This window comes from Macaca fascicularis, chromosome 9 (assembly GCF_037993035.2).
Source record: "Macaca fascicularis isolate 582-1 chromosome 9, T2T-MFA8v1.1".
NCBI lineage: Eukaryota > Metazoa > Chordata > Mammalia > Primates > Cercopithecidae > Macaca > Macaca fascicularis.
The window spans coordinates 54,304,122-54,317,306 of NC_088383.1; the positions used below are offsets into that span (position 1 = coordinate 54,304,122).

The 13,185-nt window shown below is 38.8% G+C and overlaps 1 pseudogene; it reads left to right on the forward strand.

Moving 5' to 3' along the window:
* Positions 1-2,288: 2,288 nt before the first annotated feature.
* The window catches only part of LOC102145130 (double homeobox protein A-like), a 35,840-nt pseudogene continuing 24,943 nt past the window's right edge, over positions 2,289-13,185 (forward strand).

Below are 13,185 nucleotides of genomic sequence, written 5' to 3' on the forward strand. Positions count from 1 at the left end.
CTGAACAAAGGCGAATGTATCCTGTTAAATCTGTTTTCTTTCGATAAGGTCTGATTGCCGCTTGGCAGGCGGGGTTAGCATTTTCATAAGCTAACTGTTTAACATAATCTACACCCGTTTCTGCATTTCCAAAGATTCTACCTGCCGTGGTCATAAGTCTATGCACAAAGTCTGAAAATGGCTCATCGGGTCCTTGTTTAACCGCTGTGAGCGAAGCCCCTGGATCTCCTTTAACGGGAAATTTTCTCCAGGCTTTTGTAGCAGCAGCCTGGATTTGTGAGAACAGTCCAGGGTCATATTGCATTTGGGCCTGAGTGTCTTTTACAAAATCAAAAAATTTAAACAAATCATTACCTTTAACCTTTACTCCTCGTATCTTTAAAGCCTCTTTTAATTGGCCTACATATATTTGATGTTGGCTTAATTCTTGTCCCATTTCGGACGCGTCACTTACCTTTGATTCTGACGCGGCAGGTTCCCGAGGTGATCGGAAGAATTTGACTCCTTTTGTCTTTATTAGCGGTCGACCGTCCTTTGGCGTCCTCTTCCTCACGGAGTCCCTCGTTTCCAGGTCCCTGTTCGGGCGCCACGTATCCCGGCCCGCGGGATCATCGAAGCAGGCCCTGGAGGAGGGAGTGGGAATTTGGGGGACAAGAGACACGAGAAATGGAGACAAGACAGTGCTCTGATCAAGTCTCGTTTAATGGCGGTAATGCAGTGCCTTATATACACTTGGAGGGGAAGGGGTTGGGCCAGAGGCGGAGATGATCTCATCGCAGAGGGCGTGACCAAGTAGGTATTGGTTTTTCTGGTCCAACGTCATGTTGCACCTGCGCTGTCAGTTGGTAATTTTCCCGGGCACGGGATGATGCCTGTGCTACAAAGTAACAATTTTCGCAGCCGCGGGGGAAAAACAAGTGAAGAAGAAGCAGGAAGAGCGCCATCTATTATGAGGTATTGATACAAAAGAGAAACAACAAATCTAGGGAGGAGGTAGAAGGTGGAAAGGAATAGAGCTCGGGCGTTTAATCATTAATTATTATTTGCTATGGCCAGGGCGCGCAGCTCCGGACAGATTGCCACAAACTTCCATTTGTAAGCAATGCAGTATCTGCAAAGTGCAATAAAGGGAAGCAGTAAAATGAGGTCGGCCTGCATTTAAATTGCTTTTTACTTCACACTTACTTGAGAAAAGTTCCTCACAGGCAATTTTCCCTTTAAAAAAAATCTTAATTTAACTCAAGTACTGGTTTTAAACTTTATACTTCATTGCAGAATTATTAAGCCATATTTTCTAACTTAGCTTTTCAGATTGCATATATCTACTATGACCACATTATTTTGTTCTCTTTCTTGTGCTCCAATAAAAAGTGTATACTCTTACATAGATGTGTATCAACTTTTAATTAACATGTAATTAGGAGAAAAAGTTCTCATATTAATATTCTGATATTTATTGAAATATATAAAAATTTCTTTTAATCCTACTATACACATCTTTTTAAATGTTACAACTACTGTTTTATTACATAATATTAACTCTCCTCTTTTAAGTACCTTATGAACTCATGACCTTTCACTGGCTTAAGCTCTTCTAATTAAACATAATTATGATTCTGGTCTTTGAGTCTCACTAGTGGGAGCCCATCGCCCTGACATCTTGACAGCATCCCATTTTCTGTTACTAGTAAGTCCAGGCCCATGGTGATTTTTCCTGAGCCGTGGAATCAGTTGTCCTCCAAGAAGTACTGCTTCCTTTTCCTGGAAAATAATCTTGGAGATGCAATTCTGGTTACTGTGCATGGGCACAAGAGTCACAAAGTGGGAACAGTCATGCTTTTTGAGGTTGTGTGTTTGCACTGGCTTATCTTTTCTTTTTCATTTCAAAAAGTTATGTAGCCACGTCCCACTTGACTCCAGGTTTTGTCTATCTCCACAACTTCATACTACGCAGACACCAGGCTGCTACTCAGCTCTGATGTGACTCTGGATGGGCGGCCAGCACTCTACTTTGTGTCTTTAATCAGCAAACACAGATAGGCTCCATGCCAGTAGTGCCAGTGGGGGACTCAATGGGCCACAGCTACAGCAAAAAGTGAGCCACGAAACCAAATCATGCCTAAGATGGGGATACATGCAGAATGGAGACATGCACTGGGCCCAGCACAGCACCAAGGATGAGAGACCCTCCTCTGGTTGGGTGGGCCAGGAAGGATTTGCCAGTTCAGCCTGAGATGGTTGGAGGAAGAGAAGCCATGCTAGTGTAGGAACACATACTCAAATGCACAATGCGTGAAGGAGCATGGAATATTCAGGGGACTGTGCACAGCCCCGTGTGGCTGTTACTTAGAGTGTGTGTTGGGAGTGGAGGAGATAAGGGTGAGGAGGTAGAGAGGTCACCAATCATGGAGGGTGTGAATGGCCAGCTAAGAAGTGTGACTGATGTTCCTGAAGTCATTCTGGTATTACCAGAGGGCTTTAAGTAGGGGCGATATAGAGTCAGATTTTTATTTTTATTTTATTTTATTTTATTTTAAATTCGAGATGGAGTCTCACTCTGTCACCCCGACTGGAGTACAGGGGTGCCATCTCGGCTCAGTGCAACCTCTGCCTCCCCGGTTCAAGCAATTCTCCTGTCTCTACCTCCCAAGTAACTAGGGTTACAGGTGCCTGCCACCATGCCTAGCTAATTTTGTATTTTTAGTAGAAATGGGGTTTCACGTAGGCCAGGCTGGTCTCGAACTCCAGACCTCAATGATCCACCCATCTGGTACCTCCCAAAGTGCTGGGATTACAGACCTGAGCCACTGTGCCCGGCCAGATTTGCATTTTTAATGGATCTTTCTGGCAGCCATGTAGAAGAATGCCTCAAGTATATACACTATTGCACATTACACAGATTCTTTTCAGTTTCCTCTTCTCCATTTTCTGATGCTGAGGGTATGTTATTCCAAATAATACCACTTGACAATCATATATTCTTTTATTTCCTTTCTGAAATTGAAGGGAAATTGACTGGCTTAGGCCTTTCCTTTCTGGACCTGGCCTTTTAAAACTCCAGAGCCCCAAAGCCAAGGCAAAGTTTATGTAGTGGAGTGAAGGACTTACTTATCTTCTGTCAACATTTATTATTTTGATAATTAATTAATGCCTCACATGGTCCTAGAAAAAAATTATAGTAAGTTTCCAAAATGTGCAACAACAACATTCAGAATGGTCATGCTACACAGCAGTTGTGATGGTTAATTGTACTTGTAGACTTGACTGGGTTAAGTAATATGCACGTAGCTGGTAAATAATTATTTCTAGATGTGTATGTAGGGAAGGGATTGGCATTTGAATCTGTAGACAGAATAAAAAAGATATGCCCTCACCAATGTAGATGAGCATCATCCAATCCCTTGAGGGTTGGATTAAAACAAAAAAGAAGAGGAAAGGTGAATTCACTCTCTTCTGGAGCTGGGAAATCCATCTTCTCCTGCCCTTAGGCCCTGATACTACTAGTTCTTGAGCCTTCATATTTGGAGGCTGACACCAGCAGCCCGCTAGGTTCTCAGACCTTTGGACTCAAATGGAATTATACCACCTGCTTTTCTGGTTCTTGAGCTTGCAGATGGCAGATCATGGGACTTCTTGGCCTCCATAATCATGTGAGCCAATTTCCATGATTAGTCTCCTTTTATAGGCTGGGCGCGGTGGCTCACGTCTGTAATCCCAGCACTTTGGGAGGCCGAGGCAGATGGATCACCTGAGGTCAGGAGTTCGAGACCAGCCTGATCAACATGGTGAAACCCCCATCTCTACTAAAAATACAAAAATTAGCCAGGCATGGTGGCATGTGCCTGTAATCCCAGCTTCTAGGGTGGCTGAGGCAGGAGAATTGCCTGAACCCAGGAGGCGGAGGTTGCAGTGAGCTGAAATTGCACCACAGAATTCCAGCCTGGGTGACAGAGTGAGACTCTGTCTCAAAAAATAAAATAAAATAAGTATCCTTTTATGTATCTATATATATCTGACTGATTCTGCTTCTCTGGAGAGCCCTGACTGCTAGAGCAGTCTCTAAAAGAGCTTATTTCAAACACCCACAGATATCTTCCTGAACATACAGGTGAGAATACAAACCCATGCTCTCACTAAAACCTCAGATTGATAGACAACCTATTAACAAATAAGCCTAGATTAAGGAATGCAGTCCATACTTTGTTACATGGAAGGCTCAGGCTTTGATTGATGAAACAAAGACCACATAAAAAGTACAGAAAAACACTTAGGTCCTGTATTAGTTTTCTAGCCCTGCTATAGCAAAGTAACACAAACTGGGTGACTTTCAATAACAGAAATTTGTCTCCTTACAGTTCTGGGTTCTAGAAGTCTGAAATCAAAGTGTATACTGGGCCATGTACTCCCTGTGGGGTCTAGAGGAGAATAATCTGTGCCATGCCTTTCTCTTAGGTTTTGTTGCTGCTGGCTATCTTTAACATTCCTTGGCTTATAGACACATTGTTCCAATCTCTGCCTCCATCTTCACAAAGCCTTCTCCCTAGTGTGTCTCAGTGTCTGTACCTCTTCTCTTCTTATAACAATACCGGTTAGAATGGATTAAGGGCCTACTTATTCCAATAAGACCTCATGTTAACTGTAAGTACATTTTCAATGGCCCTATTTCCAAATAAGGTCACATTCTGAAATTCAGGAAGGACATGAATTTTGGGGAGACACTATCTAAACCAGTACAGGTTCTATCTCTTGGCCTGCTCCCATGATTCAAGATCAGTGAGAAAACAAGGTACCACCAACTAAGTAGCTTAAAACAACATAGGTCTAATGGTCAAAAGTCTGGATGGGCTCAACAGAGTTTTCTGTTTAGCGTCTCACAAGACCAAAATCAAGGTTTAGGCTGGGCTCTCATCAGGAGGCTCTGGGCAAGAAGATGCTTCCAGGTCATCTAGGTTGCTGGTGAATACTACAGATTAGTAAAAAGGAATTATCCTGGCATTAGAAAGGAAGAATATGCTTGGCTTGGCTTGGATGCTACCAAAAACAGTGAAAGCAAGAATATATATATAGGATAAATTATTTGGGGGAAAATCTGAGAGAATGGAAGGGAGTCCCCTGGGAAAGTGATAAAAGGAAGAAAGGCTGAGAGTGACTGGACTTAATTCCATCAGGACCTTCAAAGGAGCCGATAGAGTGTCTCTCCCATTTGTCTACCCAAGGACCCACAGGCAGCAGTCTTTATCCATTGGCTCTGATAGGGCTGCTGCCCAGGACACTAAATCCTCCACATACTTCCAGATTGTGATGGTTCTTATGTGCTGGAGAGAGGGCTGCAGTCCATGATGACAAAGACATCCAAAAATAGAAAGTAAAGGATGCGCAGGGCATATTTGGAGCAAGACACTCATGGTGTGAGGTAAGTCAAAGCCCATGCTAAGTTGTTTGCCTCAGTCACTGCTGGAATCAGAAGCAAGACTAAGAGAATGGGAGTTTGGCACCAGACCTGGTACAATACCTCTGAAAACTATCTACTGAAATGCAGCAAAATGCTTCTCATCCTCACAAATATGAGAGAAGCCAAGTTCAGAAAGCAAAAAGACAAAATAAGAAAACAGTTGGATTAGGAAAGATTACAAGAAATCTAAAATTGAAATTCAGGCAATTGAAATCCACACTGAAAGCCGCAGAGACCAGTGCAGATATTTTAGACAACAGAGATGTAAAAGAGAGCTCAGGAGACATATCCAGAGTGTAGAGAAAAAGAACACAGAAATAAAAATGAGGCTGGGCACAGTGACTCACACCTGTAATCTCAACGTTTTGGGAGGCCAAGGAGGGTGGATCACTTGAGGTCAGGAATCCCAGACCAGCCTGGCCAACATAATGAAACCCTGCCTCTACTAAAAATACAAAAAATTAGCCGGGTGTGGTGGCATGCACCTGTAACCCCAGCTACTCTGGAGGCTGATGCTAGGAGAATTGCTTGAACCCAGAAGGTGGAGGTTGCAGTGAGCTGAGTTGGCACCACTGCACTCCAGCCTGTGCAACAGAGCGAGACTCCATCTCAAAAAAAAATAAAAATAATAAATAAATAAATAAATAAAGATGAGAATTACAATGGACAGAGTTCAGCTCTCAAGTCTCTGGCTAGCATGACAGGGAATGTACTTGGTGTATTGGAATCAAGAGGAAGGAGCATCCCAGTCTCTGATGACCAAGAGTTTTCTGAATTCAGGTGCTGTATTAGTTATCTATTGCTGCATAATGAATAACTACAAACTTAGCAGCCTAGAACAACACACATTTATTATCTCATGGTTTCTGTGAGTCAAGAGTTCAGGCATAGCTTCTCAGGGTCCTATGCTTCTTGGCTTCCCACCAGGCTGCAATCAAGATGTTGGCTGGCATTGTGGAAAACTGTATGGAGGTTTCTCAGAAAACTAAAACTACCAAATGATCCAACAATCTCACTACTGAGTATTTTCCAAAGGTAACGAAATCAGTATATTAAAGGCATACTTGCACCCCCATAGCATTATTCACAATAACTAAGATATGGAATCAACATAAATGTCCATCAACAGATGAATGGATTTTTAAAATTTGGTATATACACACAATAGAATACTACTCAACCACAAAAAATGAAATCCTGTACTGGGCATGGTGGCTTATGCCTGTAATCCCAGCACTTTGGGAAGCTGAGGTTAGAGGAGTGCATGGGAGTTCAAGACCAGCCTGGGCAACATAGTGAGACCCTGTCTCTAGGAAAAATACAAAAAGCAACTGGGCATGGTGGCACACACCTGTAATTCTAGCTACTCAAGGAGGCTGAGACAGGAGGATCACTTGAGCCCAGTAGTTTGAGGCTGCAGTGAGCTATGATCATGTCATCATACTCCAGCCTAGGTGACAGAGACCTTGTCTCAAAAAAATATGAAATAAAATCTTGTCATTCATGGCAACATGGATGGAGCTGGAGGATGTTATGTTAAGCAAAATAAGTCTGACACAGAAAGATAAATACTGAACGTTTTCATACATATGTAGGAGCTAAATAAAAACCAAACTCATGGAAGTAGAGAGTAGCATCACGGGTATTAGAGGCTGGAAAGGGTAGAAGGGAGGGGAGATAAGGAGAGGGCTAACTGATACAAAGTTACAGCTAAATAGAAAGAACGAGTTTTAGTGTTCTGTAGCACTGTGGCATGAATATGGTTAACTATAATTTATTGTGTATTTTCAGAAAACTAGAAGAGTGAATTTTGAATGTTCACAACACAAAGAAATGGTAAATGTTTGAGGTAATGGATATGCCAATTACCCTGATTTTGTAATTACACATTGTATACATACGTGAAAATATTATTCTACATTCTATAAATATATATGGTTTCTATGCATCAACAAAAAGAAAAAGAAAACAACTTGGGAGAAAAAAGACGGTGGCTGGGGCTGCAATTTCATCTCAAGGCTTGACTGGGTAAGGATGTTCTTCCACAATTATGTGGTTATTGGCAGAATTCAGTTTCTTGTGTTCTATTGACCGAGGGCTTAATTTCCTTCTGACTGTTGGCTAGAAGTTTCTCATAGTTCTTTGCTATGTGGGCCTGCCTCCTCATATAACAGCTCACTGGATAGCAATTTGTTTCATTAAAGCCAGCAAGAGACAGTCTGCTAGCAAGTTAGAAATTACAATCTCATGTAACATAATCACAGAAGTGATGTTCCATTATGCCTGCTATGTTCTATTGGTTAGAATTAACTTAGAGCCCCCACTCCATCAACACTCAAGGGAGGGAACCACACAGGATGTGAAAATTAGGAGGCAGAGATAACTAGGGACCATCTTGAAGCCCACACAGCACAGGAGCAGAGGAAGGGTATTCCAGAGATAGAGCAGTCTGTACAAAGATATGAAAGCTTGGGATAGAATGTCACATTTAGGGGCTCGCCAGGGGTTAGCATAGCTGGAGAATAGACTACAAAGTAGAGATTAGTAAAATCTGAACTAAGCAGGGACCACATCTTTGTGGGCTTTTTATGCCAAGCAAGGCTCTAGATTATGTTACTAGATCATGTGTTGGCTGGAATATATTGGTGATCAGAACATTTCATGGGTTGTAGGTTGCTAAATGTAGGACCACCACTAGTTTCATTGTCTTTGTATGAATAAGAAAGGAATCCTTTCCTCCAAGTTAACAGGACCCTGCTGCAGGACATATAACATGTAAAGTGGAGAAGTGAGGTTTCAGCCCCCTTCATCCTTCCACTGATGAGTGCACAAGTAGAGTGCAGAGCAAACAACCTTGCAGGTGTCAATTGAAAGAGTGCAGCATTTTTTTTTTTTTTTTCAGAGAGAAAAGATATGGGCCTGATTAATGAGGCCAGTGACTGTGACGATAGAAGAAGGGAGCAACAAAAGTGATTTTTTTTTTTTTTTAAAAGCAAGAATCACACAGACTCAGCAATGGCTAGGTATGAGGGATGAGAGAAGGGAAGAGCACTAGGATGATTTTTTACATCTCTGGCTTGGACAACCTATTGAAATGTGACATTGCTAATTAAGATAAGGCAATATGTTAGAAGAAGGACATTGGGGACAAAGGAGCTGTATCAGTGAAAGTCACAGCAGGAAACAGATGGTATGTTCCAATTAGGATTGTTTGTAGAGAGTTTATTAAAGGAACTATCTCTTATAGAGAAAATTATTAAAGGTATGGGCAAGATGTGGGAAAATCACAAGAAACAATGCAGCACCCTGGGGCTAGTAGCAGTGGGGCTGGAACCACCCTTAGGCTTAAAGAGGGGAGAAAAGGGGAAGGAATGATTGTCATAGTGGGAAGGATAATTGGATGGTGAGGGTGACCATCGAGAGGAGGAGGGGCACTTGATGGAGGCATCCAGCCTCCATTCCTCTGAAATGACACAGTAGGGAGGAAGCTGTTAGAATAAATACCCTGACTTCACTCTCCTTCTCACCTCCAATCTGTAAGGATAACCCCAAATGGAAGAATAGAGAACAAAGAACTCCTATTGGTATAGTCCTCCCAGGGAAGAACCCAGAGAATGATATATATGAATTAAGCAAAAAATGGCCAAAATATCATTTTATTATTTTAAAAATATATGTAGTGTTTGGAATGATGTCCCTTTTTTCATTCCTATTATTTGTAATTTTTGTGTTTTTTCTTTTATCAGTCTTGCTACCATGTCAATTCTAACATCAATTCTATTAACATATCAAAAAAGTCTTATTTTGTTGAATTTGTTTTCTATTTTCATTTGATTTTTTAAAATTTCATGGAATTCTGCTATTTTCTTTATCTTTTTATTTGCCTTTAAAAAGTTTGATTTACTTTCTTTTTCTTTTTTTTTTTTTTTTTTTTTGAGACGGAGTCTGGCTCTGTTGCCCAGGCTGGAGTGCAGTGGCCGGATCTCAGCTCACTGCAAGCCCCGCCTCCCAGGTTCACGCCATTCTCCTGCCTCAGCCTCCTGAGTAGCTGGGAGTACAGGCGCCCGCCACCTCGCCCGGCTAATTTTTTTTGTATTTTTAGTAGAGATGGGGTTTCACCGTGTTAGCCAGGATGGTTTCGATCTCCTGACCTCGTGATCCGCCCGTCTCGGCCCTCCAAAGTGCTGGGATTACAGGCTTGAGCCACAGCGCCCGGCTGATTTACTTTCTTTTTCTAGCTTATTTAGAGGAAAGTTAAAAAATAACATTTCAGATGTACTTTTTCCTCTAAATATGCATTTAAGGCCAGAAATTTTCCTATATGAACTATGCTTAGAGTACGTACTTTGAATAATTTTGATTATTTTGTATTGAGATTTACTTTGTACCCAAAATATGGCCAGTTTTGGTGAATGTTCCATGTACACTTGAAAGATTTTGTATTTTGATGTTGTTGGATTCTATACACATCAACTGGGTCACATTTCTCAGTTAAGTTTTTCAGAATGTTTATCTCTACTATATATCTGTTTTAGATTATATTATTGGTTATTGAGAGAGGTGAATTTTAGTCTCCTACTTTAATTGTGTTTTTTTCTATTTCTTCTTCTATTTTATCAATTTTTGTTTTACATATTTAGAAATTATATTATTTGGTGCATATAGACTGAAAATTGTTATATCTTCCTGGTAAATTGATTGTTTCCTAATTATGAAATATTCCTTTTCTCTGGTGACTTTTCCTGCCTTAAAGCCTACTTTGCCATTAATGTCTATATCAGTTTCCCTTTTTCCCTGTTTTCTTAATATCTTTTCCCACAATTTTGCTTTTAAAGTTTGTGTCCTTAACAAGTTGTTTACTTGTAATAGCATATAGGTGAATTTTTCTAATTTTTCTAATTTTCTAATTCAGTTTGATTGTCTATTTATTGGCATGATTACATTATTTATATTTAACATAGTTACAGAGATAAATGTGTTTATATATACTATCTTTTTTCTTTAGATGGTTAACTTTTTTCTATCTGATATATTTCTTTTCCTTCTCTTTTCTGGGGGGAGAAGGGTTTAATTTTATATATACTTTATATAAACATCTAATATATATAATATTCAATATTTAATTATATAAATATACATATTAGATGTTTATATATAGTATATCTAATATTATATATTAGATATTTATGTATGATATCTAATATTATATATTAGATGTTTTATAATCTATTCAAATGTACCATATATTATTTAATTATATAATTTTTATATAATTTAATTTTTATATAATTTAATATATAGTATATGTACATATACTATATATTAAAAAATATATGAATGTACCATACATTAATTATTTAGTTATTATTTATAGTAATTATATAATTACTACATAGTTACCATACATTACTATATATTATTTACTATACATTATTTATTTTAATTGTATTATTATATATTAATTATATTATATTAATACTAATTATTAATTACTAAATATTATTTAATTTTATAATTATTATATAAATATATATATCTTAACTTGTTAGCCATACAATGTTTTACCCTTTTAGTTGTCACCCTAATAATTATGTGTATTCTTAGGTATTTGCAGTCCAGTATAATTACTTTTATTATTCCCCTGATAATACCAATGCCTTAGAACAATTTCACTTCTTTTGTCATCTGCATGCCTTTTATCTTATGTTTGGCATGCATCTTAATTCTATATGTATTTTAAATTGCATAAGAAACTGTTATTATTGCTTTGTACAGGCAATAGTCAGTCACTTATGTTTCCTTATATGTTCCTTTATTCCCTCCTGCATTTCTACATTTCCATCTAGCATCACTTTTCTTCTGCCTAAACAACTCCCTTTAGTGTTTCTTTTAGTGAAGTTACTTGGCAATAGAGTTGCTCAATGTGTTTTGCAAAATATCTTATCAAAATATTTTATCTTTATTTTTGAAAAATATACTTCTTGGTATAAAATTCTAAGTTGACAGTTATTTTATTTCAACACTTTAAGTATTGTTTTCTTATAACCTACCTTCTATTGTTTCTATTGAGAATTTGACTTCAGTTTTATTGCTACTCGCTTAAATTATTTTCTCTGCTTGTTCTCAAAATTATCTGTCTTTGATTTTCAGAAGTTTTACTATGATATATATTTAGGTATGGTTTTGTTTGTATTTAATGTATTTGTCATTCACAGAGCTTCTTGAATCTGAGGGTTGAAGTCTTTTTCTTAGTTCTGGATGGTTCTTGACCACTATTTTTCAAATATTTCTTCTGCCCCATTCTGTTTTCTTGTATGTCTCCAGTTATATATGGATTTTTCACTGTGTACTTCATGACTCTTACACTCCTTTGTTCCTTTCATTTTTTTATCTCTCTGTGCTTTCATTCAGATAGTTTCTATTGAGCTGTCTTCTAATTTACAAATAATTTCTTCTGTTGTGTCTAATCTGCTTGTTAAATCTATTCTTTTCAGTTATTAATTTTGAATATTTTTCTACTGCAGAATTTCAACTAGATTCTTTTTATTAAATTTAAATTATCTGGTGAAATTTTCCTCCATTGTTTCCTCCACCTTCTCCTGTATATCTTGGATATGTTAATCTTTTTAAAAAAAACTCATTTTAAGCCCTTATCTGCTAACCTCAATATTTGAATCACTTGTAGGTCCTTTTATTTTTAATTTTTATATTTTATATTTATATTCCCTTATACATTTCTCTATTTCCATCTAGCATAATTTTTCTTTCTTTTTTTTTTTCTTTTTTTTTGGGACAGGGTCTCACTTTGTCACCCAGGCTGGAAAGCAGTGGCACAATCACAGCCCACTGCAGCCTTGACCTCCCAAACTCAAGAAATCCTTCCACCTCAGCCTCCCAGGTAGCTACGACCACAGGAACACATCACCAACCCTGTTTTTTGTTTGTTTGTTTGTTTTAGTTTAGTTTAGTTTTGTTTTTTGGTAAAGACAGGGTCTCATTATGTTACCTAGTCTGGGAGTTGGCTGATCGCTTTATTCTCATGAGGAATTGTGTTAAGTCAAATGTGATTGCAGCTTCAGAAAGGCTCCATCTGCCTCTGGTTAATCCATGTTCTTAGGGTAGAGTTTTTTAGTGATTCTAAGAGCCTAGCATATTCACCTGGGCCCCTTCTCTTGGAGGTTCCTGAACTACCTTGTTTCCTCAACTAGTCATGCTTGCTAAATATGCTTCTCCACTGTCCAGATGCTTTTCCCCCAATACTCCCACTCCCCAACCGTGCGCCCCCCGCCTCCCCACTTGCCTTCTTTCCTGTGAAGCTTCAGGACTCAGCAAATGTCTTAAAGGGAACCTTGTCCACGTATCTGGCTTAGGATTTTTTTTCCTTTCTTCTCATTAAAATCTTGTTTCTTCCAATCTCTAATTTCTCTTCTTCAACTCCAGAAGATTTCTAGAGTTTCCACTGGTTTCTCTGCTTCCCACTAATGATCCTCTACCTAACCAGAATCTTAGCCTCCTTCCTCTGCACTAGGAATCCGCAAATGCTTCTAGGGAAAAATGTGACTGCAAAGCATCATCTAATCAATCCATGATTTCTCTCCTCTGTGTAAAATATTGGTGCTTCTAGTCCTGGTTAATTCAACAACTCCCCAGTACCTTCAAATTTTTTTTTTTTTTTTTTTTTTGAGACAGTCTTGCTGTGTGGCCCAGGCTGGAGTGCAGTGGTGTGATCTGGG